The sequence below is a fragment of the Triticum dicoccoides genome, chromosome 6B (genome assembly GCF_002162155.2).
Source record: "Triticum dicoccoides isolate Atlit2015 ecotype Zavitan chromosome 6B, WEW_v2.0, whole genome shotgun sequence".
Taxonomy (NCBI): domain Eukaryota; kingdom Viridiplantae; phylum Streptophyta; class Magnoliopsida; order Poales; family Poaceae; genus Triticum; species Triticum dicoccoides.
Window position 1 is genome coordinate 336,994,247 of NC_041391.1, and position 7,349 is coordinate 337,001,595.

A 7,349-nucleotide genomic window follows, 5' to 3' on the forward strand; every position below is an offset into this window, starting at 1 on the left:
TATGAATGTGTTTGCATTAGTACTTAGGGTAGTGATTTGCTTTCTTATACTAACGGATCTCACGAAGGTTTTGTTAAGTTTTGTGTGATTGAAGTTTTCAAGTTTTGGGTGAGATCACGATGGATGAACGAATGAGTGAAAAGAGCCTAGACTTTGGGATGCCCCATGTCACCCCAAGTTAATATTCAATGAGAACCAAGCAACTAATCTTGGGGATGCCCCAGAAGGCATCCCCTCTTTCTTCTCACAACTATCGGTATTTTACTTGGACCTATATTTTTATTCGTCACATATCATGAATTTTGCATGGAGTGTCTTGTATTATTTGAGTCTTTGCTTGTTTTGTTTTTTAGTTTGTGTCATCTATCCTTGCTGGACACACCTATTTGATAGAGCCAAATTTATGCTATGATTTGTTAGAGTTTCTCTTTATGCTTCACTTCAATTTTTTGAGCTATGAAATTGCTCTAGTGCTTCACTTATATCTTTTTGAGCACAGTGTGCTTTAATATTTTTGAAGAAATGCTCTAATGCTTCACTTAGATTTATTTGAGAGTTAGTAAATTTTTGAAGAAATTCTCTCATGCTTCACTTAAATTATTTTGAGAGATGTCAATTTGTTTGAGCTTATCAAAAGCAATTCCGACATATGAACTTAGTCCCAGAGTGATAGATATTCAAGAGGGGTATAATAAAAACTTTCATGAAGATCATTGGACAAAATAACTTGATTCCTTGTAATTGTTTTGAGATAAGATGATAGTGATATATGAGTCATGTTGGTGAGTAATTATGCTTTAGTAAGAATATTGGTGCTAAGGTTTGTGATTCCCTATGCAAGCACAAAAGTCAATAGTTACGCAGTCAAATTACATCCTACTTGTCGTACATCCTTTCTATTTACTTTATGCAATTTTTTTATTTGAGTCTCCATCTTCTCTTATAAAGCACCAACTAGGGGGCACTATGATCATACTTGAGCATTGGATGTAACTAATATGCGAGTGTCTTTCATGAATGGATCAATGATTGAGCATGATAGGCTAGGGATAACTTTCTTTAGTGTTGATATTTTGAAAGACATGGTTGCTTGATATGCTTGAGTATTGAAATCTTCTTGTCAAAACTAGACTATTGCTTTGAACCATATAAAAGTCCAAGTGTCCATGCTACAAAAGAAAAGAATATGTGATGAACATGTTAGGCCGCATTCCACATCAAAAGTTCTGTTTTTATCATTTGCCTACTCGAGGACAAGCAGGAATTAAGCTTGGGGATGTTGATACGTCTCCAATGTATCTATAATTTTTGATTGTTCCATGTTGTTATATTATCATTCTTGGATGTTTTATAGCAACTCTATATCATTTTTTGGGACTAACCAATTGACATAGTGCCCAGTGCCAGTTGTTGTTTTTGCTTGTTTTCTGCTTTGCAGAATATCAATTCTTGGGGAGATTTTTTCTAGACTAGAAGACACCAAGTTAGCCAAAGAAGTACCAAAGGGGAGGCCCGTGGGGAGCACAACCCACCAAGGCATGCCCAGGGGGGCTGTGCCCCCACGGAGGCCCGCTGCACTGCCTCTTCGCCCTATAAATTCCCAAATATTCCAGAAACCCTAGGGGAGTCGACGAAACACAAATCCAGACATCGCAAGTTCTAGAACCACGAGATATCTAACACCATCACAGAGGGGTTCATCATCCTCATTGGTGCCTCTCCGATGCGTGAGTAGTCCACCAGAGACCTACGGGTCCGTAGGCAGTAGCTAGATGGCTTCCTCTCTCTCTTTTGATTCGCAATACAATGGTATCTTATAACTCTTTTCTGCGGTGTGTTTATTGGGATCCGATGAACTTTGAGTTTATGACCACATCTATATCCAGGAATATTATTTGAGTCTTGTTTGATCTCTTATATGCATGATTTTTCTTCCTATTTCTTCTTCGAATCTTTGGTTTAGTTAGGCCAACTAGATCGATTTTTCTTGCCATGGGAAGAGTTGCTTTGTGATGGGTTCGATCATGCGGTGTTCTTTCCCAGTGACAAAAGGGGCAGCAATACACGCATGTATCATTGCTATTAAGTATGACAAGATGGGGCTATTCCTATATGAATAGGTCTTGTCTACATCATGTCATCGTTCTTATTGCATAACTCCGTTTCTCCATTTTCTTAATACACTAGATGCATGCTAGATAGCGGTCGATATGTCGAGTAATAGTTGTAGATGTAGGCAGGAGTTGGTCTACTAATCTTGGACGTGATGCCTATATATTGATCATTGCCTTGGATATCGTTATAATTATTTGATCTTCTATCAATTTCCCAACAACAATTTGTTTACCCACGATGTGCTATTTCTCGAGAGAAGCCACTAGTTAAATCTACGGCCCCGGGGTCTATTCTTTATCATATTTTCTTTGAGATCTTTTTCTATTCGCTTTTATTTTCAGATGTATTATCCCCAAAACCCAAAAATACCTTGCTGCACTTTTTATACTTATTTTATTTCGTGTTTTAATCGAGATATATTTATACAATCTACCACAAATTTATCTATCTTTTTAGAGTGGAGGGATTGACAAGCCCTCTTACCATCGGGTTGCAAGTATTTGTTCTTTGTGTGCAGGTGTCGTTTACATAGTGTTGCTTGGTTCTCCTACTGGTTTGATACCTTGGTTTCATAACTAAGGTAATACCTACTGTAGCTATGCTGCATCATCCCTTCCTCTTTGGGGAAATACCGATTTAGCTTCAAGCGACATCGGTAGGTATGGTGGCTGTTTTGAGGAAAGGTATAGGTGGTTTAATGCACCGACGAAAGTTGCATCATACTAGAGTGGCTCGCAAATGTGGAAGGGTGATAGTGCATATAATCCATGGAATCAACATTAGTCCTAAAGAACTCACATACTTATTGCAAAAATTTATTAGCCCTCGAAATAAAGTACTAATACACATGCTCCTAAGGGGATAGATTGGTAGGAAAAGACCACCGCTCGTCCCTGACCGGCACTCATAAGGAAGACAATCAATAATGACTCATGCTCCAACTTCATCACACAACGAGAGAACATTCGTGCTTGCTTCAGGAATCATAAACATTAACACAAGTATTTCTATTATCCCACAGTTACCGACTAGCATGACTCTAATATTACCATCCTGATATCTCAAAACAATTGCAAGGAATAAAACTTCTCATATATTCAATGATCTATATGAAAGTTTTTACTATATCCCTCTTGAATAACCATCATATTAGGACCAAATTCATAACCTAAGCAAATTCCCATACTATTTTTAAGACTCTCAAAATAATATAGGTGAAGCACTAGAGCAACTACCTAGCTCAAAAGATACAAGTGAAGCAAATAGATTATTCTAATAAATTCACGATTAATGTGTGTCCCTCTGAAATGGTGTGTACAACAAGGATGATTGTTATAAACTAAAAAGCAAATACTCATATAATACAAGATGCTCTGAGCAAAACACATATCATGTGGTGAATAAAAATATAGCCTCAAGTAATTTTACTAATGGATTGAAGACAAAAGAGGGGATGCCATCTGGGGCATCCCCAAGCTTAGATGCTTGGTTGTCCTTTAATATTTCCTTGGGGTGCCTTGGGCATCCCCAAGCTTAGGCACTTGCCACTCCTTATTCCATAGTCCATCAAAATTTTACTCAAAACTTGGAGACTTCACAACACAAAACTCAACAGAAAACTCGTGAGATCCGTTAGTGAAACAAAGCAAATAACCACTTTCAGATATTGTTGTAAACTCATTCCAATTTTATATTGGTGCTATATCTTCTATATTCTAACTTCTCAATGGTTCATACCCCCCGATACTACCCATAGATTCATCAAAATAAGCAAACAACATAATGAAATCATAATCTGTCAAAAACAGAACATTCTATAGTAATCTGGACTTCAGTGAAACTTTTGTAACTCCAAAAATTCTGAAAAATTGGGAAAATGTAGGTAATTTGTATATCAATCTTGTGTAAAAAATTCAAGAATTTATCACGTTCCAGCAGATCATATCAATTCTGTTGCTGGGCGCTAAAGTTTGTGTTTTTTAGCAAAATCAAATCACTACGAGCTCGGCTTCCATTCTAGTGCAACAAGACCAAGACCACGAGCTCAGCAAGATAGATGTCATCACCGAGCCCACAGCTGAATCACGACCAGATGCTTTGTAGGCGAGGACCACCTTTCGCCAGGATTAGATGTACTACTTGTCCCCTTTCACATTGGCCGTTGTGAAATCCCTTCCTGCCTAAGCTTTGAGGGAAGAGGACCAAGGCCACTATAAATATAGGTTAGCCACCACCGTAGACGGGATCTGTCCCTGGTTGACTCATTCTCACCCCCAATCCCTCGCGAGGTAGCTCATCCATTGTACTAGTTCATCCTCAAACCTCCTCGTGAGGCCAATACACCACAAAGCAGGAGTAGGGTTTTACACCGCAAGGTGGCCCGAACCTGGGTAAACTTCCGTGTCCATCTTCTTCCCCGCTCACGTGAATCCGACATTTAGGCTCAGCAGGGCAGCGAGCTCGAGGCTTGAGAGGTTGAGATATTCGCACATGCCCCAGAGTTCGAACCTTCTTGGGTCTACGGACCCCTGAATCCGACATTTGGCACGCCAGGTAGGAGCATGTCGAATTTCACTCCTCCGCCGACCACGCCTCGTCCTCGCCTTGCTACTCCCATGGCGGGTGCCGCCCTGCTGGTGTGGCCGGCCCACGCGTATGGGGGCACTGCGGGCTGTCCGGCTTTCACCCCTGACCTGCATCGGATGCAGTGGCCTCCAAAGTTTGGGTTGGTGCTACCCCCACCGTATGGTGGCGCTGCAGACCCCGAAGAGTTCCTCCAGTCATACGCGCGGGCCATCGAGGCGGCGCATGACGATGACAAGGCCATGGCCAACTAGTTCCCCCTGGGTCTCACGGAGGCCCCTTGGTCCTGGCTCAATGGCCTCCCGCGCGCCTCGATCTCCTCTTGGGATGAATTTTGCGACCAGTTCATCGCACGCTTCGCGGCTCCGGTGCCCCATGTGGTCGCATGCATCATCGGCGGGTCGCAGGCGCCTGCCTCTAGTCGCCACATCAAGCAGTTTCTCTGTCGGCAAGGTGGTGTCCGGACGTAGCGCGGGGCTGTGCAGGGCCGCGTCGGGCCTGAAACCGCGATCACCTTCGATTCCAAAGACCACCCCAAGGCCACGACCGCGGTGGGCGCCCTCCCCATGTTGTGCACACCCACCATTAGCAATGCCGCGATGACCAAGACCCTCATCAATGGAGGCGCTGGCCTGAACGTCCTCTCGGTGGAAAACATCGACCTGCTTCAAGTGTTGTACAACCATCTCCTCCCTTCCCAGCCTTTTTTATGGGTGGTCAAAGGGCTCGGCCACTCCCTTGGGGCAGATACGCCTCCCCATCACCTTCGGCACATGCGACAACTACCACACCGAGCTCATCGACTTCGACGTCGCCCACATCGGCCTCCTGTACAACGCCATCCTAGGGTATCTGGCTCTAGCCAAGTTCATGGCAGCAACCCATCCGGGCTACAATGTCTACAAGATGCCAGGTAGCATCAGCGTCATCACGATGGGCGGGGATACGAAAGACGCGGTCTGGGTTCTCAAGCTCGCCTACAGGTCCTATCGGCATTCTGGATACGGGGATACCCAGACTTGCCTGCCTGCAGTGCACGGCATGGCTCCATCGACGGCCTGGTACGACCCAGCTTCGGCATCAACAACTCAAGACCCTCGCGAGGGGCCAAGCCTCGTGAGGTGGACGACACCAAGACCTCCAAGGGGATTGCCCCCCTCAGGCTGGCTCCCGAGGAGCGAACATTTCTATGCAAGGTACACCTCGCGAGGCTCTGCTGACGTGAGCCATGATGACCAAGGCCAGGCAGGCACTAGGCGGGCGCCAATGGGCGTAGAGTACCAGTTTCCCCTTCGTAGCAAAGGGGGCAAGCACCAAGCACGGAGCCCCGAGGAATCAACCAAAGGTTTCCATTCTGGTGCAACAAGACCAAGACCACCAGGATGGCAGGACGGAGGTCATTGTCGAGCCTACCGTAGCGTTGTGACCAGATACTTTTGCAGGCAAAGACCACTTTAGTCAGGATAGGACGTACTTGTTGTCTCCCTTCAAATTTGGCCGTTGCGGGATCCCTTCCCACCTACATTTGGGAGGAGGACCAAGGCCACTATTAATAGGACCTAGCCACCACCAAGGAGGAGGGGATCGAATCCATTCCACCTTCACCACCTCACCAGCTCATCCGAGCTAACGAACACACCTCCTGAGGCTGTTTACCACTGTACTAGTTCTTCCTCAGCCCCTCGAGGCAAATCCGCCAAAAAGCAGGAGTAGGGTTTTACACCGCAAGGTGGCCCGAACCTGGGTAAACTGTCGTGTCTCTCTTTCCCTTCGAGCTCATCGCGCTAGGCTGTGAGGTTTGCAAGTTGGCAGGCTGGGTCGGTTGAGATCTCCACACGCACCCCAGAGTTCGAACTTCTCAAGGGTTTGCGGAACCCGAAATCTGACATTTGGTGCGCCGGGTAGGGGTGTGTCAGATCTTCTCGTCCGTCGATCGATCCACCGCTACTCCGACACTTCCATGGCTGACACGCGTTGGGCTCATGCTGAGCGTCGGGCCGCAGTCGTAGCCCGAGTCGCTCAGACAGCACCGGCGGGCGACGATTGTCCTTGCCGTCCCCCGTCACCAGCAGCAAACGCCGCCACGGGCCTTGCCAGCCACGAGCAGCAGGATTCATCACTGCACCCCTCCGTGCACCGCAACGGGCGCATCGCTAGTCCGTACTTGACCCCGGACGCTTCGTCCTCCCACGTGCGTCGTGGTCTGGCGAACACGCAGGCCGCACTGCTCATGGAGCGGGAGATCCTGCGCTACCACCCAGTCGATGACTTCTATGAGGAGTGGCTCAAATGGATCATCGAGCTCGTCAGCACTGCCGGAGAATCTGCTGCGCCAGCCAGCTCACTGCCTCAGCCGCCGCCTGATGTGGGCGACGTGGCTCACAGGGCGCCTCCACACCTCTAGTGTAGCGTGCCATCATTGTCTCGAGGCGGGTAGCTCCACAGTGTTACCCGCAGTGTCAGGCGCCCGCGCATGAAAAAGCAGCTGTCAAATGGTGCAGCGGCCCCAAGAAGATGAACGTGTGCTTCCAGCACCTCCACGCCAAGAACGTGTGCCACCCATGATGGTGGCGCGTGAGCACTGTCGGACATCGGGTTCCGGGAAAACCCTTAAGGTTCAAACTTTGGGGTGCGCAGGAAGATCTTCTCCC